Source organism: Anomalospiza imberbis, chromosome 11 (genome assembly GCF_031753505.1).
Source record: "Anomalospiza imberbis isolate Cuckoo-Finch-1a 21T00152 chromosome 11, ASM3175350v1, whole genome shotgun sequence".
Classification (NCBI taxonomy): domain Eukaryota; kingdom Metazoa; phylum Chordata; class Aves; order Passeriformes; family Viduidae; genus Anomalospiza; species Anomalospiza imberbis.
Window position 1 is genome coordinate 20,683,747 of NC_089691.1, and position 23,677 is coordinate 20,707,423.

The following is a 23,677-nucleotide window of genomic DNA, read 5'->3' on the forward strand; positions in this document are numbered from 1 at the left end:
GAAAGGACACTGCAATTCCCAGGCTCCCTGCTCCAAGTTTTCTCTCCCTCGAGGAAAATCAATGCAAAATGTGAGTCACTTATCAGATATTTCACATCCAGGAAGGTACAAGCACGAGCACAGCCCTGGAAATCTGGAAACGCACAGCTGGTGTTTTTCTCAGATGGCTTTTTTTTTCTTTAAAAAATAAATTTTAAAAAATAGCAAAAGAAACACGGGTATAAAAATAAAAGCAAAAAAACTACATGTCACACCAAAACCCTGAAGAAACAAAGAGATAAGCAAGCTCCCCACATTTTCTGAGTGGAAGATCATGGCAGGATTAGCCACAAAGCCATTAGAAAGTCTCACTAAGGTCACAGTGATTGTCTAGAGAGCAAAGGTTGTTCAACAGTGATTGCGCTTCAAAACACAAACCACATCCAGTAACACCACCAGCTGTAGCAAAAATAACTCCAATGAAAGCCTTCATACTTCTTTTTGCTTATACTTTTAAAATTTCCTTGTCCAGTCATTTCCAGTCGGGGCTGTCCTGGTGTTAAAGAACTTCCAGTTCCATCACTGGTAAACCTCCAGCTATTGATCAGAGCATTTCCCACCCCAAGAACCAGGACACAGATTTGAAACCTGTTTTTCTGTGGCAGCAGAGCAGCTGGGAGCAGAGGAACTATTCAGACTCCTCTCAAAGCGTCACTCCAGGCTCCAGAGGTCACCTTTGCTGGGGGGATCATTAATAAGCTGTACATTTTGCAAGGATTAACACCCACTAAACCTTGGCATTTATTCCAGAGACGGAGATCAATGGGGCACTTTAGCACAGGACTAACAACATCCCTGAGCTGCTTCTTTCCCTCTTTAATCATCTTTGGGAGGGGGTACATAGGCAGCAGCTCAGAGGGTTTGTTTTCTGGTTTATTTGTGGAGCTGGGAACTAATTAATCCCCTTGTTATCAAAGCAGAGCCTCTGATTGGGGTTGTCCATAACTCAAAAGTGGAGCCCTGAACAAACCACATGGAGACAAAGCCTGAAGTTCAGGCAGAGGAAAGAGCTTTGTGGAATACAAACAAGGGATAAAGTAGCCAAATTCTGGTTCTTTGATGGACCTAGTGTGAAAAAGAAGACCAATACACTTTATACTTTGAATTTTTGCACTCAGCAGAAAATCTGTTTGAACATATATCTGTCAAACCTGCAGATCTCTTTTTTTCAGTGTCATGTCTCCATGACGTGTGTGTGCCCCAAGTAAAATAAAATCTACAAAAACTACAGCAGAAACAGCTATTGCATATGAAGGCATATTTCCTATAATTGACATTATTTTTTCTGTGTTAATATTCTTCAGTATCACTCACAGTGATAAAACACATGGAGAAGGCACTTAGTGCTCTCTGCAGTTGCAGGGTAAGAGCAAAATAAGGATTTAAAAATAATAATAATTAAAAAAAATATTAACACAAAAAGGTAAAAATTGTGAACAGTGCTTTCATAGCAAATCCCTTTCCTTTTTCTAGAGGGCTGCATTTTGGAAAAGGATCCAAAGGAGAGATCCTTTTTCTGGAGCTTCATTGCTGGAGTAGTTGTGCCACCTCTCTCCCTCGTGGTGGTCACTTGCCCAGAAGTCATCAAGAATTCAGGTTGGTTTGGTTTGGTTGGGTTTTCTTGGTTTCTCTGCTCCAGCAGCAAACTTTTTTGGGGGAATTCAGAGTGCAATAATCCATTTTTGTGGGATTTCAAGACCTCTTTCATGTGAGAGCAGATCATTCCCCAGTGCCTGCATTGTTCAACTACCCAGCCTGTCCAGCAGCTCAATTTACTTCATAGTACATTTTAATTCTTACAATGCAAGTGAATTATGATGGATTTTTGCTCTCAGATTTCCAATATCTGTCTCTGACAAGACTTGGAGGAATATTCAAAAGACAAAGGTGGTGTAACTCCATGAATCTGAAATTACATCACCTCTGTATTGAAAAACAATTGCAAAGTTGCATTCATGAAAAAATTACGTTGAAATTTACTTTAGAACGTCTCTAACCAGGGCTGAGGGGAAATGAAGCCAATAACTTGGGAAATGTTTACTGATTAGCACTGTAAAATGAATTAATTCAATCTTACTTGAGCAGTGCCCTGGATTCATAAAGAGGAGCAACCTGGGATGGGTGGAGGTGTCCCTGCCCACAGCAGGAGGTTGACATGGGATGATCCTTTAGGTCCCTTCCAACCCAAGCCATTCTGCAATTCTGTGATTTAGGATGTTAGAGTAACCAGAGCCCTCTGCATGGGATCAACACCAAATAGCAATTCAGGTGGGTTAATGGAAGGATGTCAGAGCAGAAGGTGGCACTGACTGAGTAAAGCACCTCATGGGATGGGATCATATTCCTTTGTTTGAAAAGACTCATCTCGGGCCTTAAATTTTGTCTTTGTGGTGGCAGGGATTTGCCCTTGAGCAAGTTGATGCTTGTGCACAGTGGAGAGTTTAGATCATGTTAGTCCTTGATCTAATTCAGTTTAAAAGTTGATAAAGACATCCTGGCTTTATCTCCTCTGTCTGAAGGAGAGATAGAAAAGCTGACAGAGCCACGGGGAGCTGGAGAGCTCCAGCTCCTGAAGGCACAGTGACAAAACCCCACGTGTATCACCCCAAGGCATCTCCAATTTCCACGAGCAAACAGAGCAGAAAGTGTCTTCCAGCCCGAGTTTGTGCAAGAGACACCTTGGCTCAACTTCTAATTCCCTCCTGTCTCCCAGCCTGTGCTCCTGATGCTCTCCTGTCTGCTTTATAGACCAGATCCTATCTCCCAGGTATTTTTAGCCCACGACAGCGTCCTGAAAGCTACACAAGGACACTGTGCACTTCATTCTCAGACAGGGAAACTTTTGTCACTCCAGAGCCAACTTTTGAGGTGACTAGGGGCCCAGCCCAGGCTGCTGAGGTTGCCCCAGCTTGCAGGAGTTGTCTGTGCTCTGACACTGTCAAAACCCCAAGAGGAGTAGCCCTTCCTTAAGGGTGGACAAGTTTTGTTTAAGGGGTTTCTGACAGCTGGAAACACAACAGAGTTTCAGTTGGTTTGGTTTTTGTTGGTTTTTTTGATCATCAATATTTCCTTTAAGTTTGTTTCTTAGTTGTGTTTAAATGTGGTTTTTTTTTTCTTGTAGAATATCACAATTCTTCAAAAGCAAAATATTTGACAAATAAATGTTGATCTCAGTGAATTTTTGTTTTGACAGGGTACCAGGCAAAGCCACAAAATTTTGGTAACGTGCAAATGTATTATCCTGACCTCTAGGAAAAGACTGGTTTAGTATTCAAATTTGTCATCACTTTCTGTGTCATTTCTCAAAGATATGGGTAGAATCTTTAACAGGGTATAAGATAGTTCAGAAAAATCTAAATCAGAACTTTACAAGTTCTAATGAAAAGAAAATTCAGATATTCAGAAGTTCAAAATTCAGCTGTAGGAGTGTTACAGTCTTTGATGAATGAAAAAAATGAGACCATAGAGAGGTTTGGGTGGGAAGGGACCTTAAATCCCACCCAGTGCCACCTCCTGCCATGGCAGGGACACCTTCCACTGTCCCAGGCTGCTCCCAGCCCCAATGTCCAAGCTGGCCCTGGGCACTGCCAGGGATCCAGGGGCAGCCACAGCTGCTCTGGGAATTCTATTTCAGGGCCTCCCACCCTCCCAGCCAGGAATTCCTAATTCCCAGTCTCTCATCCATCCCTGCCCTCTGGCAGTGGGAGCCATTCCCTGTGTCCTGTCCCTCCATGCCTTGTCCCCAGTCCCTCTCCATCTCTCCTGGAGCCCCTTCAGGCCCTGGCAGGGGCTCTGAGCTCTCCCTGGAGCTTCTCCTCTCCAGGGGAGCACCCCCAGCTCTCCCAGCCTGGCTCCACAAAAATCTTGAAGTGAACAATTCACCTTTTGAAGAGACAGTTCTAAAATATTTTTTTAACATTCTCAATCAGAAATTGGAAAGTTTTAACAGCATTAATTTCCTCAGCAACTGAAAAATTCTGTTCCCAGTCTTGTTCAAAAAGAAGGGCATAAGGAAATAATTTTATTTTGACATAGAAAAGGCTAAATTTTTAATAAACTTTTCAAATTGGCTATAGGAAGCTTGGGTTAATCTGTTGCAAGCAACTTTTAGTCTACTTACTCTTGATGCCACTTAGAAAAAGCCCCGTAATTGTTTAGAAGAAAATTTTTAATGAGGAAATACCTAAAATTCCATTTTAAATTTTGTTCCTAATTAAAAATGGAGCTGCTAATTATAATGCCTATCTCCTTTAGAAGGTGCTGCAAGGCTTAATTAATTGTCAGTAAAGCTCATTTGAGAAGCTCACAGGAAGAAAGTGCAAAATTGTTTATGTTAATCAGGAGGAGAGCTCTGAATGGGGCTGGCAGGGGTTTCTGGGCACCCGTGGGCACATTCCGGGGGCTGCCATGTCCTGCTGTCCCCATTTCCCACCCCAAGAGCACAGCAGGACAGCTGAGGTGCTTCCAGCGTCATCAGAGAGGGTTCCAGGAGAGCTGGACAGGGAGTGGGGACAGGGGATGGAGGGACAGGACACAGGGGATGGTTTCCACTGCCAGAGGGCAGGGATGGATGGGAGAATGGGATGGAATTGTTCCCTTGGAGGGTTGGGATGGAATTCCCAGAGCAGCTGGGGCTGCCCCTGGATCCATGGGAGTGTCCAAGGCCAGACTGGGCTTGGAGCAGCCTGGGATGGTGGAAGGTGTCCCTGCCCATGCTCACTGGATGGGCTTTAAGGTCCTTCCAACCCAAACCAATCTGGAACTCAGTGATAAATTCACGTTACTTTTCTCCCTAAGAGAAGGGGACTCCCCTGCCTGACTCTGCCCTTTCTCTGCTGAAGCAGTCCCAAGAGGGAAAATGGAAATCCAAGAAGATTTGAAGTTCAATCACAATTTATGTCTGTGCTACTTTAGATGAGCAAGTCTCCCCTCCCCTTTTTAATTTAAATTTGTTTAATATGTAACATACGAAGGGGCAGTTGAGTGAAGAGGTCACTCAGGGCTGGGATGTGATTCAAGTGACAGCTCCCACCCCACAGGCTGAACGTCCCAGAGCTCAGGACGCGGCTGTGGGGACCAGGACCAAACAAAACTATTCCCACTCCTGCTCCAAACCCAAGCCCATGCAGTGACCCAGTTTTTGAGGAGAGAGGTTTGTGATTACCTGACAGGAGCTCATATTTGTACGAGAGGAGCAGCAAGAGCACATTTAATCTTTCATGCTCCGCTCTGACAGCTGCGCTTTCGCTCGCTCAGCTTTCTTGAAGGATGAGCCAGGCAGGGCTGATTTTTACACATCCCGAATTTCCAGACAGGGATATGCACAAACTGTAGGAGCTGTTTATCTGATTGAGGCACTAATTGTGCGGGTTCTGGCTGGAGCAGCGTGGGGAAGGCAGCGCATTTCACGCTTAATACCGGGGAAGAGACACGCAATGCTCAGTGGATAAAAGGCTCGTGGTCCCAGCTGGGAAAACAGTTCCATTATCTCCCAGCTGCACAGACCTTCCACACGGCTCCGTTCTGCCTCGCTGAACAGCCTGCCTGCCTGAGAGCTCCAAACAGTCCTGCAGAAAATTGTAGAGATCCTGAGACATCTCCCTGCTCGGAGCTGTGAGTACGGAATGGTCTGGCTGCTGCGGTGTGGATGGTGCTGGGGAGCTGCGTTTGCCGGGCTGGGATTTTATCCTTCCTTGCTCGTTTTCATTTGCATAAGGGGGAGAGAAGGGGGAAAAGTCGCTGCTTTATTTCTCCTGCGTGGCTGTAAATGGCTGATGCTCCAAACGTGTGTGTTCTGGGCAGAAAAGGAGGCGTAGGATGAATTTGTATGCGTGTGAGGGCTGAGGCAAGCAGAGCCCAGACTGTGCTGGCCACAGGCACCACAGGTGCATTATTGAGGCTATCACAGCTCCGTGCTGCAGCGAAACGGGCAGCACAGAGCATGACAGTGCTAATTCTGGCACTTCCAGATGACTTTCTGCAGCATATTAAAAGCTGAAGTGGGTAATGAGAGCCTAACCTCATTTCTGCCAGCTGAAGGCAGAAAAGCAATAAACATAAATCTGCAGGAAAATGTAGGTAAGTCCTAAAAAGAAAGTTTTTCCCTGTTGCTCATTTGAGTCATCAGAGAAAAATATAAAGCAAGTTCACAGCCTTTGCTGAACTTTGGGTCTGCACCCAAAGACCTGCAGGATTGTTAGTTTGGATATTGTTATCTATTTACACTGCATGACACAGCTTTAAAGGATATGATACTTTATCAAAAGTTTGGGAAGTCTGTGCTTTCAGAAGCAAGTGCCTGACTAGAACTTTCTGTTAAACCAGATATTCTCATGGTGCTTTTGGGGTGAATCCTTGGATTCAGACAGTTGTTGCATGTGGAAAGGGGCTCCTCCAGCAGCTTCTGCAGGAGCAGGATGCTCCAAGCTGACAATTTCCTGCAGCACTTATGGAGCTGAATGATCAAGCAAGATGCAAACACTCTGTAGATAACAGTTACTTGTCCTTTTACCAGCACTGCAATCCTCTGCAGATAAATATTGTGAGTTAAAATCCAAATATTTACTCCTCTGAAGTAGCATTTCCACCTCCCCTTTTATTTTTCTTCCCCAAAGACACGAGACTTGTGACTTCCACACAAAGTCCTGAAAGTTCAGAGAATTTTTCTGTGTGTGCCTCTAAACCCTGCAGTGTTTGTAATTCCAGGCACCACATCCCCACAAATAACCCATCTCCATCAGCCAGCTTTGCCTGTGGTGCTCCAGAGGCACTGTGTCAGTGTTTCACATTCCACAAGTCTCTGCTTTGTAGGTTTTATGACACTAAAAAGTCCCAAATCAGTACCTCTATGAAGGTAGCAACAACCATAGATCACATTTTATCGTGTAAAAACAGAAAAAATAAAACCCCCCAATGTTTGCGGCTGTGGGTTTCAGATGCTGGGGAGGTACTGCTGGCCATGGATTACAAGTTTTACCTTCCATGCTGAGGATAAAATTATAAATAATCCATAACAACCTAAGTGCTTTAAATCAAGCAGGAGCCATGTCTCCTTTCCTTTGCTTCCAGCTTTATGACCACTATTAAAAAGGTTTGTGGTGCATAATAAGCTACCCTAAAATTAATTTCTTGCCATTGGAGCAAGTATTTCCCTCACAGAACAAGGTACCAGTGTGCCCAAGGGGACTTAAAACACAAAGTTGGGTGGTTCAAAGCACTATTTGTGTTTGAACTGAGAATTTTCACTAGAAGATATTTTGTGAGTATTTGGGAAGAGACAGCTCTACGAAACAGCATCAAATTTTTGTTTCCCTCCCCAAAACTGTGTTAGCTGCATGTTACTACAGTATTCCTTCTGTGAAAAACTGAGTTTATTGCAGAAGATTGCCACAGATTGCCTCTGCTCACCTTCCTCAGGGACAAAGAGAGACAAAAACCATCTTAATGGTGCCCTGCTTGTCCCCAGCCTCTCACGCAGTCTCTGGAGCAGGGGAGGCCCTTGCAGAGGAGGAAAACCAGCAAGTCTGGCCCAAAAAGTCATTTATTCCTTCTTCCCAAGGGCTGCACCCAGAGCTGGCCATAACTCTGTGCTTGGGCAAGTTTGTAGCTTCGTCTGTCTCCAGGATAAGTGGAGACACAAAGAAATTCAGGCCCAGTTTTACAGTTACAACTCCCTGCGTGGCAAAAACCATCCCTGGGACACACAAAAAAACCCCAGACACATCAGAATTTAGGTGATTAGGTGACCTTATTTTCATCCAAAAACAATCAGGCTCCACAAGTCCCTTATTGACACAAAGGCTTTCAGCAAGTGCAGAATATGCTAGGAAAAAATAACTTAAAAAGGGAACAAAGCATCTTCAAGTGCCCCAGTCACAGTAAAGAAGAACAACCCAAATCAAAATAGATCTGGGCACTGTGCTTAACAATCCCCCATCTTTTGGAGATAAAAAACCACACACCAGTGTGAGACAGAGCATCAGAGGTATGGAAACCTACTTGGAGCTAGAAAAGTGCTAAACACACCAGGTCAGCACAGAGCAAAGAGCCAGCAAGATATTTCTGCACAAAAATCCCTCATGGGGACTTAAACTCCTCGGTTTCAGAGGCTGGAGGAGAAGCAGTGAGGAGAAGCTGGAATTTTTCCATCCCTTTCTGCTCTCAGCTCTGTCTCCTCTCCTCCAAGAACCTCCTGGTGCAGAATCTCCAGCTGTGGCTTTTCCTGGTGGATGAGGAGCAGCTGGTCAGCACTCCCTGCTGCTTTTATTCTCTAGAGCACAAGAGCTTCTTCCCAGTTTTTTGGGGAAAAATGATTGATCTGTCTTAATGCAGCCTTCCAGTGCCTGAAGGGGCCCCAGGAGAGCTGGAGAGGGACTGGGGACTGAGGCACAGGACACAGGAAATGGCTTCCCACTGCCAGAGGGTGGGGATGGATGGGAGATTGGGATGGAATTGTTTCCTGGGAAGGTGGGGAGGGGTTGGGATGGAATTCCCAGAGCAGAACCATGTGTCCAAGGCCAGGTTGGACATATGGGCTTGGAGCAGCCTGGGACAGTGGAAGGTGTCCCTGCCCATGGGGATGGGATGAGCTTTAAGGTCCCTTCCAACCCAAGAAATTTCATTATTTGATCTCGTCTCTTTATTCATTTTGGGGGTCTTTTGTTCTGGGTTTCCTGCAAGAGTTCAAACTCCAGAGCATGAAGTGCTGAGGGGAGCACTGAGAGAGAGGGATGGGGAGGAAGGAGCTGGGGAGAAGAAGAAGAATTTCTCTCAGACCCTCGGATGTATTTTTAGCCCATGAAGACCAGAATGAATGGACCAAGTGAGTCAGAAAGGCAGAAAGACAGTTTGTTTTATTAAAATTCCCGACAGCATCTGCTGTAATGCTCTTGTTAAAAGAGATGGAAAACATCAGAAAGATGAAAGAAGCTGTGTTCTGTCCTTGCTCTTTACACAACACAATAATATGGAAAGGAGTGGAATTGGTTTCCCAGTAACTGGTTTTGTTGGCTATATCCAAACACAAGTGACCCAGGTACACAGACAGCCTCCCCAGGGTTCGGATCCCAGCTCCCACCAGAGGCAGCTCAAACAAATAAAAACACTCTGCCTACTTTTCCTACAATAAATCCTTCCTTCTCTTCAGGACATCCTGATGTGATCACCAATAAGATCCATTTTTTAAAATGAGATTCTTCAGAAAAAATATAAATGCTTTATATTTAGCAATGAATTCAGCTCTCCCATGGCTGCAACCAGAGCATGAGGATCCCAAATCCCTCTTTGTGGTGATGCCTGCAAGGAATCTTTTATTAAAATTCTCTTATTAAAATTATCTCTTGTTAAATGAGGGAAGACTGGCTGGAAAAAGAGGATCTTCTGTTTTAAAAATGAGTGTAAATATCAAGTGTGTACCTTTGAGCAGCACCTGATTTTAATTCCCATTACTGTGATTCACACTGGGAAGATATAACCTGGCTGGGATGAAGCTCTGCACCAAATTCCTCACTGAAATGAATGAATTTTCAGACATTTAGTGATTATTTCTGCTTCAAACACACCTTTTCCACTGCCTGGTCCATTGTAGGGTCAGGACATCAGGAATGGGCCTGCCTGGATCCCAAAATGCTTGGCACTGTTCCTGAAACCCTGGTGCACTTCAGCAATTTAAATCCATTTCTGCCAGACGTTCCCTCAGTGAGTTTGGTGTGTGCAGAACACGAGTGGTGCCTTTGGTGAGAGAAATGGGGATTAAAAGCACAGAAGTTTCTGCAACTTCATCTCTTGGAGCAGTTTCTGATAATCCTACCATGAAATTACAAAAGCAGCGGGACCAGAGCAAACCTCCCTGGAAATTGTACTCCCTCCATTTGTAAAGGAAGCCAGATAAGGTGGAGATTTTTATCAGCTAAATGAGAGAGCTGTGTCACATGGACTACCCAGTGTCCCACCCCTCAGCTGAAAACCCTCAGTCAGGACAGAATTTGGGCTGGTGCGCTGTGGATCCGTGAATCCCTGCCTTTCTCGGGGTGTTGCAGCTTCCAAGGAGTTTGTCCTTGAGCCAAGGAAAGCAAAACAAAACCAAAATTCTCCACAGAGCCACACTGGGCACCCACACCGTGACCTCAAGCAGAGCTGCTGAGTCTCCCTCGTGCCTCAGTTTCCCTCCTCTGATCTATCGGCTAGAGGCCACTATTCCAGCTGCTCCTGATGCTTTAGAGGGGGATAACCCTGGCTGGTGACAGCTGAGAACTGTTTTACCCATGGCACTGTCACTTGTCCCTGGTACTGCAGCATCCAGACTCTCCTCACACTGATCCATTCTGCTAATTTCCCTAATTTCCCCACTTAGCCCCAGATGGGTTTGTTTTCCTCCGGCTGATAATAGCAGGGAAGCTCTGCAGGCCCCAGAGAGGGAATTTCTCTCCCAGAAATTGTCTTGCTGCTGGTTTAGAGGGAGCACTTGAGCTGCACAGCGGGTTAGAGGTTTTACCCCTGTTAAAGTCACTTAAACTGCCACCTTTCCCTCAGCACTGATATCATTAGTGCTGACACATTGCTGCAGCCTCTCCACAGAGGTCACCCAGCCCTTTCTGGAGCTATCACACAAAGCTAAAAGCCATAAATATTATATTTAACCCTCTCCTTTCCTGTGTTGCTCCACCACCACTGGAGGTGCAGGTCTAATTTCTTCCCTGAGCACACTCTGTCTCCTTTATTCCACCAAATCTATGAATTAGGTTTGTATTTTCAGTCCTGGCTCAATTTTCCTACCCCAAAATCCAAACAAATGCCAATATTTGGTATAAAACTCTAATGCCTGGGCAGCTGCATTCCCATCTGTCTGTGAGAAGACAGACTTGTCAGAGGGATCTTCTACTTACAAGAAAAATCTTTGTTTCCTACATCATTGAAATAGGAACAGTTTTTCATTAATTCCTTTGCAAAAGCCTGGGCTAAAGGTGTCCCTGCCCATGGCAGGGGGTTGGGACGAGATTATCTTTATGGTCTTTTCCAATCCAAAGAGTCCTGTGATTCTCTGAGAAACTTTACATAAAAAAAAAAAAAAAAAAAAAAAAACAACAACAAAAAAAAAAAAACCACAAAAAAACCCAAAAAAACAAAACAGACTCCTTTTTTTTATAGGAGAGAATTCTTGTAGAGCTCAATGTACTCTAAATATTTGTTGTTGCTGTTTAAGTACCAAGCAGATTTTGAGCAGGATAAAGCCAGGCTAAAGTCTTTGCAAAAATTCCCAGGAAAATCACCTGTGCCAGGCTGGAGGTGTGAGGTGTGGTGAGGAAGGGTGAGAAGGTGGAACCCCCATCCGTGGAGGTGTCCAAGGAAGGGCTGGAGGTGGCACTCAGTGCTCTGGGCTGGGGACAAGGGGGGGATGGGGCACAAGCTGACCTGGATGATCTCAGAGGGCTTTTCCAAGCCCAGAGATCCTGGGGTTCTGTGAAATGCCCCTTGCTCAGGTGGGGCTCCCTGAAGCTGAGTCCTGCTCAGGTCTCACAGAGCCCTTCCTGTTCCCTGTGTGCTGAGCACAGAGCTAGACGTTTAATGCACCATTTGGCCACTTCTCCCTATTTTTTTCCTGCCTGTTAATAGGATTATCCACCCCCTGAGCTGCTGCCATGCCCCAAACATGCCCCAAACATGGTGCCAGGGCTGCTCCACCCCCCTCTGCTGCTCCTCTCCATGTCTGATTCCATCTGAGACATCACCTCAGCTTTTTCTCAACTGCCCGAAGCAAAGGAGAATCCTGGCTTATGAACCTGCTCACATTTGCTGCAGTTCCAGCCAGGAATAAACTGTTCTTAACCTAAATACTCCTCTGAGGACACTGAGCTTGGGGGAAGAAGCCTAACTGTGCTGTATCTAGTGCAAGCAGGGATAAGTGAGCCTGGACACGCTGGATAAGTTGGGAAAGCAGCTGGAAAGAGAGGGGAGGGAAAGGAGAACCCAGCTGAACAATAATGACCACTTTAGATTGTAGTAAATGCAATGTTTCCAAATAAAACACAGACTGTTGAAGCTACAAAGAATGAGAAGGCTGCCAAATGGAAGATATGTCCAAAGGAAGCCCAAAAAATACCTCAAGGAGAAGGGAAACTCAAGGGTGTGAAAAGCCCTTCCATAGTGAGAGTGAGGTGAGGCTGTGGTTGGTGCTGGGCACCACAGGGAGCAGCACCCATGGAATAATTGATATGGCAAATTAAAGAGTGATAAAAATGATGGAGCAAGGTGGGCAAAGCTCAGTGGAAGAAGAGCTGGTGCGGAATTAAAGTTACAGGAAAAATATTTTTTCACTTTAATGCAAAATGCCCACTAAGGTGAGCCAGGATCTACCACTGAATCTTAGAGAAATCCTGATAATAAGAGACTTCAGAGGTATTTTGAGATGCTGTGAGGAAAGCTGTGGGGAGTGCTATTTGGAATTACTCTGTACTTGAGGTATTTCAGCATTAATTGCACAGCTTTACTCAGAGATTACTCATTTTCAAGTTACTCTTACTGAAGGTGTTGAATAATGGATGATATTAAACTTTGGGTAAGGGATTCAGGGGATTGATTTGGAAGACATAGGTGAGACAGCCCCAAAATCAAACTTCTGTCAAAAATTAGCAGAATAAGAGTTGTGTTTGAAGTGCAAGAACTGAGAAAAAAAGCACCTTTCTCTCTGATTCAGGCAAAATAAAAATGACTAAGCCTGTCACGATTTTACCTCTTTGTCTGGCTGACTTTCTCAGGAAGATTGATTCCAAATCCAGCTAAGCCCTGAAAGGAATTAGCAGGAAACTGCTTTGTTGGAGGATGCTGAGGGGGCGGGTTGAGCAGCCAGGGAAGCAGCAGCAATACCCAGAAATAAAACCCCAGCCCTGACAAACCAGGGGGCCCTGTTGGGTTCACTGGTGTATGGGTACATCATAAAACCTCTCATTTGAATCCACAGAAGCAAAAGCAACACTTTGAGGGAACAGAAAGCAGGTGAGAAAGTTTTTGTGAGGTCATAAAACCCGAGAACACAGAGTGGGAGGGACCTTAGGGAAGATCCAGTGCCACCCCTGCTCCCTGGGCAGAGCACTTCCCAGTGGGATGATGGAATTTTCTCAGCCATGCAGGGGCACTCACTGGCCCATGAACAGAAGATAATTAATAAGTAATGGCCCATGAACAGAAGATATCTCCTGGAGGGAGAATGGGTTGTGGAAGAGAGAAAGAAAACTGCCCAATGAACAGAAGAGAACTGCCCCACCTCTAACAGATGGCAATAGAATGCACACCCCCAGCTAAATCTTGCATTTCCAACCTAAGACACCAGGCCACAGCCCGTGCAAGTACCCACTCCAATAATCAGTGTCTGGTTCTGATGAATTACAGCCCAGGCTGGGGATGGGTCAGAATAAATGAGCTGGGATGAAGGGTGTGACAGGTAACAAAGCATTTGTAATGGGCTATACAGCTATTAAATGCAAAGTAAAAAGGAGCACCAAAATATGTGTAAAAATAATCAGAAATAAAGTTAAAATCTATTTAGGCCGTGGTTGTTGATCTGGCGTGAGAGACTGAAAATTAACCTCGCTCTGCATAAATGCAGGAGGGTGTCAGGGAGGTTCTCAGGTCACTTTAGTGCTGCCACACTCAAGTTTTGGGCCATTAGAGGGGGTTGTTTCTCCTGTCATGGTGCAAATTTGGGTTAGTCCCCAACTGCTGTACCTTTTGCTGGCCGTGGACAGACAGCAAAAGGTGCAAGAGATGCCTCCAGGAAAGTCTCACTGCACCAGTCAGCCCCCAGAGCTTTGGGTTAAGCTCCTGCTTTCCTCTTAAGCCTGGCCTAACTCTGCACTTCAAGACCTGGCTGGGCTTGGAACGAGCTGGGAGAGTAGGAGGAAGAGCTGATGATCTCTTCTGAGCCACACACAGGGAAGGGACAAGGGGATCTCTGGGCTGTTCCCTGGAATTTACATTCTTCAGAGATGCTTCACTGTTTAAAAACCTGTAATGGATGTTTCTGTTTTGCTTTCATTTCAGTGTTTTGGAGGAGCAGTAATGCTTTGGGTAAAATTCAAATCAATGCAAACCTCATAAGCCAATAAAATTTTATAGATGGTTATCCAATATGTAATTTGTTACACAATTTCTCTGTGGCTTCTGTTTATTGAGACATAAAGACTTTGCTTTTTTTAAGGGAGGTTTTATGTGAGGAGGGCATAAGAAGGAATAACCTTTCATACCTATTGTGCCATAAACTAAATTACTCTTAACCCAAACCATTAATCTTGTGGTGGCAGCCTAATGAGACCAAAGGAAACAGAAACAAACTGCCTGGAATCTTCTTGAAGGGACAACTTTCATTTCCATCAAGCCTGTAGCTGCCCAGGTTGGCCACATGGATGTCACAGTTGATAATATCAGATAATATAATAAAAAATAATCCAAGAGAATGATGAGGGTATAAAGCTTGGGACAGGGAATGAGTGTAGAAGAGATGTTCAGGTGTAGTTGCACACTCTGTTTATTTCCTGGCAGGAATTTCCTGCTGGTTGTGAGTAATGGAAGGGAGGGAAGGGAAGTCTGAGCAGCAGCCTGGGGGCTGCTCAAATAGAGATCAGCATAGCTTTGGTGATTTGGATCAGGAGGGCTGGAAAAGCTCTCAGGAAGAATGATTCCCACCCTAGTGAGGAAATTCACTGCAATGCCTGGTGCTTATGACTAAGATGTTCTTTCTCTAATACAACTTTTCTCTCTGCAATATCCTTTGGCCTGTACACAACATCATTTTTCCCGGTGTAATTTCATAGCAAAGGAGCAAAACTCGGGAGCAAATGCGACCTTTCTTTTTTATGTTTTATTTTTTGGAGCCAAACACACAAACATAAAAGGAGCTTTTTCTCAGTACATCCTGCTTGAAGTATGAGTGCACTGACCTGGAGATACACACAGAGTAAAAGCCAATTTGAGGCTGTCTCATAAGTTAAGTGAAGCTCCAGGTCTTTGGGAAGCTGATTTAAATCTTGCTGAATTCAGTGGGATGTGTTTCCCTTTCCCAGGACTGGATCAGCCCTTGCATGCTGCTTATTAGCTCCATTAATTCCTGAGTGATTTCCCCTCCACACCATGCAGTTGTGGCTGTGGGATTTGCCTGGGTAAAGGACTTGAAGTACTTGGTGATGAACTTGCACTCTGATGAGGACTGGTTTGCCTATTAAAGAAAGAAAAGCTAATGGTGGTGGATCCCTTCAGCCCCTAAATTTGCTATTTCCCTTGAAGGATGACAGATTTTTGTGAGAGGAGCAGACCAAGAGAGGAATAGAAACAATCTGTGTGTTGCTCTTAGCCTAGAACTGGTGAAAAAAAATGGATTTGTGTCATTATGAGGCAACAACATTGTTTTATGTGTCAAGGGAAAAAGAGAAATAGTCCATTCTTTAGATCAGCACCAGTAAATGGATGTTTTTAAGACTGAAAAGCGGGGCCATCTCCCTCTTATCATCTCCATTCAATCTCCTAAACTCTTGCTGAACCTGTAGCAGAGCCTGGGCTGGGAGGGAGAGCGAGCCAAGGCTCAGAGTGACACAGTGACACCAGCAGGAGTTATTAGAGGAATTTATGAGCACAATCAGACATGGGCATGACAAGAAGTTGGGGAAGAGCTGCAGTATCCCAGGAAACAATCTGCATTATTAAGAGCAGAACTCCAGGGAAGGTGTGATGAGCTTGACAAAGTGCAGACACTTCACTTCAGGATCCTCCTCAAAGTCTCTTCCTCAAAACCAGAAGCACTTTTAAGCCCATTAGAGACTAAACTCTATTTTGGGATTTTACCACTGCAGCTCCAAGGAAATGTGTAGAAACTCGTTGATGGAGCAGCTTTGCAGGGATCTGAGGATGAAAATTAGGCTTTTACAATGTTGTTTTTTTTCTGCAGTTGTTGGGATGGATTTGACAGTCCTGGGGAAGCATCAGGTTGGGGTTGGCCAAGGCTTCAAAGGTGGCTCTGAGCTGGTGTCAGTGTTGGTGTGAAACTGGTCTGAACCTCCCTGAAATGGGGCATAACCAGCACAGCTTCCTGAGAGTTTAAAGAAAGACTGGAAAAGGAAACTTCATTGTTAAATATTTTAAATCCTTGTCCCATGGAGACAGTCACCAGAGAGGAAGGAAAGATGTAACCACAGGGCTTTCACTGTTCAGGTTTACCAATCAAACTATTTCAAAGGATTTATTTTTTCCTTTTAATATGTAGCCCAAATTCAGCAAAACACCTAAATCCATCTCTTGCAGTTGATATGCGAGTGATCCTACAGCAAAGAATGCACCTGGAAATATGTTAATTAGCAATTTCTGCTATGGAGCAGCCATTCCACAAAGCTGGCATTAGACAGCAGGGAGCTGAAGCAGGGAGCTTAAATTCCAAAGACCCTTTAAATTCAATGTTTTCCTTGAACAAATCCTTATTTTTCTCTGGAATATTAACAGTGTTAAATCGCCAGCGTCCAGTTTTGAAGGCAATTTATCTTAGGTACCTTTAAAAAGGAAGGGGAAATTTAGGATGTTGAAGTGTTTTTGTTTTATTGATGTGGAAAATGAAAGTGTGACTCCTTGATAATGAATGCACTCATGGATTTCTTGGGACAGAACATTTTTTTTTCTTGTTCTAAATGTGGTGGTTTTGACTTAAGACAAAGGACAACCTTTGTAAGAGGTTTGGTGAAATCATGTGCCTTAGTAGAGACTCTGAAAGACAAAAGTTGCTTTTGATAAAGGATAAAGGAATGATAAGATGAGGAAAGATCTCCTTTGCTGTGGAAAGACAGATTTTTATATTCTTCAATTTTGCTGAACCAACAACTGTAAGAGTTTGCAACAGTTTGATGCAGGAATGAAACCAGAGAAATTTCACTTTTTGTGCCACCACAGTGGCACAAAATGGATTAAGGATGCAGGAACTGCTTTGGAAGTACACCAAAATATGATATAAAAGTGGAATGGAAAATACAGATTTAGGGGATGAAAAGGGAGGGAGAAACAGCTAAACATGGAATTTTCAGCAGCTCCCTTTAATTGGCACAAATCATCATTCAAACCCTCAGGATTTTTCCCTCTGGAGATTTCTCTGGTTAATTGTGAGTTTTCCCTGCTCTTTTCCGGGGTGCTCGGGACCCTGGTGATGAGGGAATAATGGGAATAATTCCCCAGCATCCCGTTGTAATTTGGGCACTTAATCAGCAAAATCATTTGCATCAGGACTTTGCCAAGTAAGTGCTCCTCAGAACGGCCTGAGGTGAGACAGCAGTGGTTAATTCACTTTTTCTTTTCTCTGTTATAACAGATTATTTGGCATTGTCTCCTCTCAATTATTCTCTGTGATTCCAACAACACATTTTGGTGTATAAAGAGAGTGGAAATGAAAGCTCTGAATAGAAGGGGATAAAAGAGGCTCCTTGGAGAGCTGATGTTAAAAGGCAACAGGTGAAAATCCTGTTAGATTTCAGTGTCCAGTTTAATGGATGAGGAAACAAAGCAGAAATGAAAAGGAAGTTCTGCCTCTGGAAAAAAAAAATGCACTGCCAGGAGAAATCTCTTGCTAAATATTTATATCCAGTCCTGGCCTTTCACGGCCCTTCACGTTTTTGAGTTTTAGAATTGATTTATTTTAAATAACTGCATACATAAATAAGTGCATCCTAAATATACCTCTCTGTGTATTAGGAGATGCTAAGTAAAATTATTATTCTTATCATAAAACAGATAAATTTAAAGAGTTCTTCTTCCAAATATATTTGGTCCTGGTTCCCAGCTGGTGCAAATTTGCGTTTTTCTGTGAAGGTCAAGGTTCTCCTACTCTCACCCTGGAGTAGCCAACCCTATTTACCTGTTAAAAACCCAGAACACCTCCAGAATAGCAAATAGAAATAGTTCAAGTTCTTTAGTGTACCCAGGAAGGGAAAACTTTCCTAAATCCTGATTACTATTGTAGCTAACATTTTGCTTTTCTAACCTGTTCTGAGTTTGTAGCAATTGTCTGCTGCATATCCAGCAGATGCAAATGCATCAATCCCTGCATGTGTGACTTGTTTGGAGTGCAGGGCAATTATCCAGGAATAAAATCAATTTCTAACAAATCATCTGCCATGTGCAAAGCAGGCCTCTAATAGTAATTAAAGTCATAAAATGGATTCATGGTTCTCTCTAGCTCTTTCTTTTACCCACTGGTAAAAACAGCTCATACATGAGTTCTAGGAAAGAGCATGAACCACAGAAGAAATTAATTAATAAGCAAAAAATAATCACAAATCATTTTATTTTAGGCCTAGGATTACATCATGATTTTCAAGCATCTTGATACAATTGATCTGTGTCATGTGACTTTGAAGTGACTTTGAGGGAATTTAGATGTTCATACGGAACTTGTAGCAAAAATAAAAATGTATTTAATGTAGAAAAAGGGAAAAATAGATAAGCCTTGTTTTAAATGCACCAAGACATTCTCTGTAATAAAATTAATCTCTGAAGTTCTACTTCTATTTAGCTCACATTGACATGTTCTTCTCCAATACACTCAAATACACAGCTCATAATCAAGTTTTCTTCTCAAATTGCCAATTTAAATTAAAATAAAAAAGTCTATAAGTTATTCCCTGACTTAAAACACAGCCATCTTCTCAAAATCAAAACAGTGGTTAATGTTAAAGTTGTTAAAGAAAGACATGGCTATTTATATTAATTAAATCCTAATAACTCAATAATTTTAATCGAGAACAGTGGAATTTCTGTTCACTCTGGGTAGGGAAGGTTTCCTGTTGGATTAAGTCTTTTTTTGACCCAGAGATGGGGCAACTGAGAGGCATTTTAAAAACTTTTATTCCATTTTCAGTCTCACATGAAGGGTGAGACAATACAGGTGTTATAATTCACGCCATCACAATCAGGAGCCAACTATTTCCTAATTACAAAACACTCTAAGTGTTTCTTGCCCCCCAGCTTTAGCCACACCATGCTGCAAATGCCTTAAAGCCAATAACCCAATATTACCCCTCTTGGGTCCTACTACAGCGCAGACTACAGATTTCTCCAAAGTATTTCTCCAAAGTACTTCTCCAAAGTAGCTGGTCTTATTTGCAAAGCTCTACAAATCCATTTCCCACACTTTCCCAATTTCCAGTCCTTGTCCTTCCTCCTGCCTGGCTTGGCTGGGGTGGAGCAGCACCCTCAGGGCATCCCCTTCACCCAGCCAGTGCTCAGGGATCCCTCTGCTCCTCCCTCTTGGATCACCCAAACCCTTCTGGATTGTCCATGGGGGATCCTTTAGAGACTCCAGCTTTGCTTCTTGGCTGTTGTTTAACGTACGTCTTCCTCTTCCTCCTCTTCCTCCTCTCCTTCTGCATTCTACCAGCATCCAGCTTTTGAGCTCCAGAAGAAGAGGGAAATAATTTGTATTCCTCTTCCCATCTCCAGATCATCTTCAAACCTGTCTAGACATTAAAGCAATCTGTTTGCTGCACTGATTATTCCACTTGGCTGTATCCCCTATCTTAAAATACATAGATTATGCTGAATTAAGTCCAATTTCATCCAGAAACCAACTGATTATTTTCTTCCTTTTCCTCATTATCCAAAAGATTCTAAGTGATGGCAATAAACAGCAACAGCATCACCAAGGAGGAAGGGAATGGGAAGGATCCTCATTTCACACTGAATCATTTACTTGTTAAACAATAAGCCTTGAAATTAACTTTCCCTCCCGACACCCCTGCATGCACAAATGCAAATAAAATGATTACAGCCTTCATCTTGGGCAAAAATAATGGTCATGTATGGTTCAGCTAATCTTAAAGTCACCCTAGAGTTGCAGCCCTGTTTGTTCCTCCTTATATTGGTTAGAATTCCACCTAATCATGGTCTAAATCCGTGGCCACCCAAGTCAGGCCAGAACTAGTCCTGGCCACTTTATTTATTGCTGCACTGCAGTATATGGCTATTAAAAATTCCAAATATTGCCTGACAGCTCTCAGGGGAAATCTACAGTTCATAATTTCCTTTCGTGGTACTATTAATACTTCCTGACAGGCTGAAAGCCAGTTGTTAATAATCTGGAAGATTTCCAGGTTCTTGTCTAAAATTAGCTTCAGCTTCAATTTTTTTTTTTTTTTTTTTTGGCAAATCTTAACTTCAATCAAAACTCCAGGGATGTTTTGCTCAACTCCACATTCCCTTTGGGAAGAAAGTTGGGTGGAATGGTGAGTTCTCTGTGTCCAGTGGGCAAAGAAATTGCCCTTTTTTAATTTTTTTAAGGTGTTGTGAGGGCCACCAGCTGGAGGACCAGGTGTGCAAGAAGTGCAGCAGCAAAAATAATAAATACTGAAGATGCTGTTTATTTGAAAGGAGAGCCCCATAAAGATATCACAATGCCTTCAATATGTATTTTAATAAAAAGATCTGGGATATTGAATGTGAAGAAGCAAAAGATTAAACTGCAGACACCCAATAAGAGCCTTTAGGGTGGCACAAATGAAAGCATTGCTGGGATATCAGGCTCAGAGAGAAACAACTGCTGCACGAGATCTTGAAAGAGATGAAGTCTTCAAAATATCATTGTAAAAGTTTATCAACAATTCCTTTATTAACCTCCATATCTCTGAAGAAACCTGCACACTGTCTTTTGATGATATTCTCATTTTGATCCTCTTTTTACTGAAGAAATGGGAATTTTGCTGCTGACTTCAGTCAAAACACAATCAATTTTTTTATCGTTATTACACTGATAATATTTGGAAGGAGGTTTTTTTAAGCTTTTACTCATAGATATGAAGTAGATATTAAACTTTTCACCTGGGAAGAACAATGTGTGCTCTTCATTACCAGTGCTTGAGTGCCATCAAGATCTGCAGCTTTAGTGTTTGTGAACATGTTGAAAGAAATATGATAATTGGTTCAAAAGTGATATTGTCAGATTTGGTAAATTTAACACTTTCTGATCTCTTCAAAAACTGTATTTCTTAGTGTATTGTGTTGAAAATTGATCCACACTTACGTTTCAGCCAGGCCTTGGAAGCCTTTTTATCAGATTTTTTCCATCTTAATGTTGGTTCAGTAATTGCTGCAGACTGTATTAAGTGATTGGGAGAGAATCTTCTTATTGTTGGAAATTATCTTTATCATGAAAACTTTTAAATTCTAATTCACATGGAAACCATTCTCTACTGTAGTTCCCACAGATCTCTGAGGGCTGAACTGATGTTTTCATCCCACCAACACTTCCAGGGCAGATTTCACACAGGTGCTGGAGGTGCATTCCCACATATTTAGGGATTAAAATGAGAGCAGCACTTTTTTAACCAAAGAATGAGCAATCAGCCCTTTCAGACTGATTACTGGCATTGCATAGTGTATAAATTTTGAAAAAGAGTGTCAAAATACAGCTCCAAATGTGGTTGTATGAGATAACTCCACCTGGGTTCAGCACGGGCGCTGGGATATTCTCTGTTATATTCATTATCACTGAAGCGCTTTGCTGTTGAAAGACATTTTAATGCTGATTTGTCAACAGCACAGCCCACTGGGGTTTCTACCTTTCAGTCTTTGTGTTTGGGTTGAGTACAGCAAATTCTCTCATTGGGTCTTGCCTGTTGAGACAGGGTTATTTACAGCTGGGAATGCCCACACAATGTTTGGCTACTGCACTGGACTGTTCAGATATTCATGAAAGAATGGATGAATGAAGAGTGGCACTCCCTGAGACCTTTCCAGCAGTTCCAGTGGGATCCTGAAGCACGTGGGCACGTTCTGCAGTGCACTGGTGGCAGAGGAGTTTCTCTTTTTCAGCATCCTGCTTTAAGCTTCCCTATTGTTGCTGTGAAGATAAAAACACAGGAAAAAAATCAAAATAATTTTAAAGACATTTAAATCCTGCTCTGTGTTGTACTTGATTGTTAAAGAATGTGTGAATCCTTACAAGGATGCTTAGAATCATGGAATGGTTTGGGTTGGAAGGGACCATAAAACTCCTCCAGTGCCATCCGTGCCATGGGCAGGGACACCTTCTGATGCCCTGTGTTGCCCTAGAGCAGAGGCTGGGCAGAGTTACAGAATAAAGCAGGGATTTATTCAGAGGATCTCCTCCATGGATCCACCTCGGGCAGCACCAGAGCCCAGCCAGGGCTGCACCCAAGATGAACCCAAATGGTCCCAAAATGCACGAGCGCTCCCGGGGGCTCTCACTGTGATCAGCTCTGCTCCATTGGCACATTGGAGTTCATTGTCCCATTCCAGCTTTAGCCCATGCAGTCCCATCCTGCTTGTTTTTCTCTCTCCAGCCCACGTTGTTTGTGCTCCTGGGCTGAGGTTTGGATCATTTGTCCTTGGTCCCCAGCTGGAGCAGGAATTGTTTTGTCTCCCTGCTCTGTGCAGAGAGCTCACCATCCCATAATATGAAGCTCAGAACTGCACACTAAAGCAGCACAGAACCTGAAAAATAGAAAAGCTCAAACCTGAGGCATCATTTCCACTATCCCAGGCTGCTCCAAGCCCCAATGTCCAACCTGGCCTTGGACATTTCCAGGGATGTTCATCCAGAAATTCCCTGTGCCAGGACCATTTCAATGCTGGTGAATCCATTTGGGAAGGTGAGTGAGGCCTCATCAGAGAGCAAAGTCCAGCCCATTTCTCCTCAAATGTCTTAATTTGGAGAATTTAAGACACCAAAAGCCTCTGTAATGTCCCACCATGTAGGATCTCAATGTCACCTGAAACCCAATGAGCTGTTTGCTCAGAGTTAGGAAAATGTTTTGAAAACACAAGATTTAAACCCTCCCTGAAGGCTTTATGTGCTGAATTTGAATTGCAAATGAGCCACAATATTTTCAGTTTCCCTAGGAAAAGTAAGCAATAGCAGTCAGGAGTGAAAACCAAATGAAAATCCAAATCCTTTTGTGAAAGAGGAAAAACAAGAATGATCGGTATCGGAAACCTTTGTTAAATAGCACGGGGTGCTTTTCTCCCTCAAAATATGGTTCAATAATTCTAAATAAGCAGTAAGAACTCCAACAGCATACGTAAATCTTGCTGGAGCCTGGAAAAGTGGTCGCTTCTGCTCCTGCTCTGGTAGTTGCAAGTGTTTGCTGCTCACTCTGTTATGGATATCTGGAAAATAGTTTGAGTGCAGAAAGCGCCTCAGGGATAAAAAGTTTGAAAAGAAAAATGTAGCTGTATATCATTGGCATTCATGAGAAAATTCACATTAGATGCCTTCGAATCAGGTGCTCAGGAGACAATAGAGAGATCAGGAGCAATGGTGTGCCAGGAATGCGAGCCTGGCTGGGACAGACTCAGCTTATTTCCTGGCACATGAGGAATACAAAAGTGTGGAAGGCCAAATTCAAAAGATAATAGAGATGTGTGGAAGCTGGTGGGAGGGAAAGCTGAGGCTGCAGAATAAAAAGGCTGTGCATGCACTGCCTGGATTAGAGCCTTTCTCTCCACATTTCCATTCCTTTCTTCTGCCAGGCAGATCTCATTCTATAGGAGGTTACACCAATAAACCTGGGGTGAAGCTCCTCCACCAGCACCACTGTGGAATTTGGCCCCAAATCTCTGTTGTTACACTTTTTTTTTTTTCCCACCAGGTCAAAAAGTTGCT

The 23,677-nt window shown here is 43.3% G+C and overlaps 1 protein-coding gene across 5 annotated transcripts in view; it reads left to right on the forward strand.

Annotated features, from left to right (window-relative positions):
• The first annotated feature begins 5,124 nt into the window (after window positions 1-5,124).
• The window catches only part of CNTN6 (contactin 6), a 125,974-nt gene continuing 107,421 nt past the window's right edge, over window positions 5,125-23,677 (forward strand). For 3 of the 5 annotated variants that reach the window (XM_068202324.1, XM_068202327.1, XM_068202329.1), the window contains exon 1: window positions 5,127-5,652. The gene's annotated coding sequence lies outside the window, so the exon portion shown is untranslated. Of the gene's footprint in view, window positions 5,653-23,677 lie in introns of all 5 variants that reach the window. The other 2 variants (XM_068202326.1, XM_068202325.1) reach the window with 2 other exon arrangements.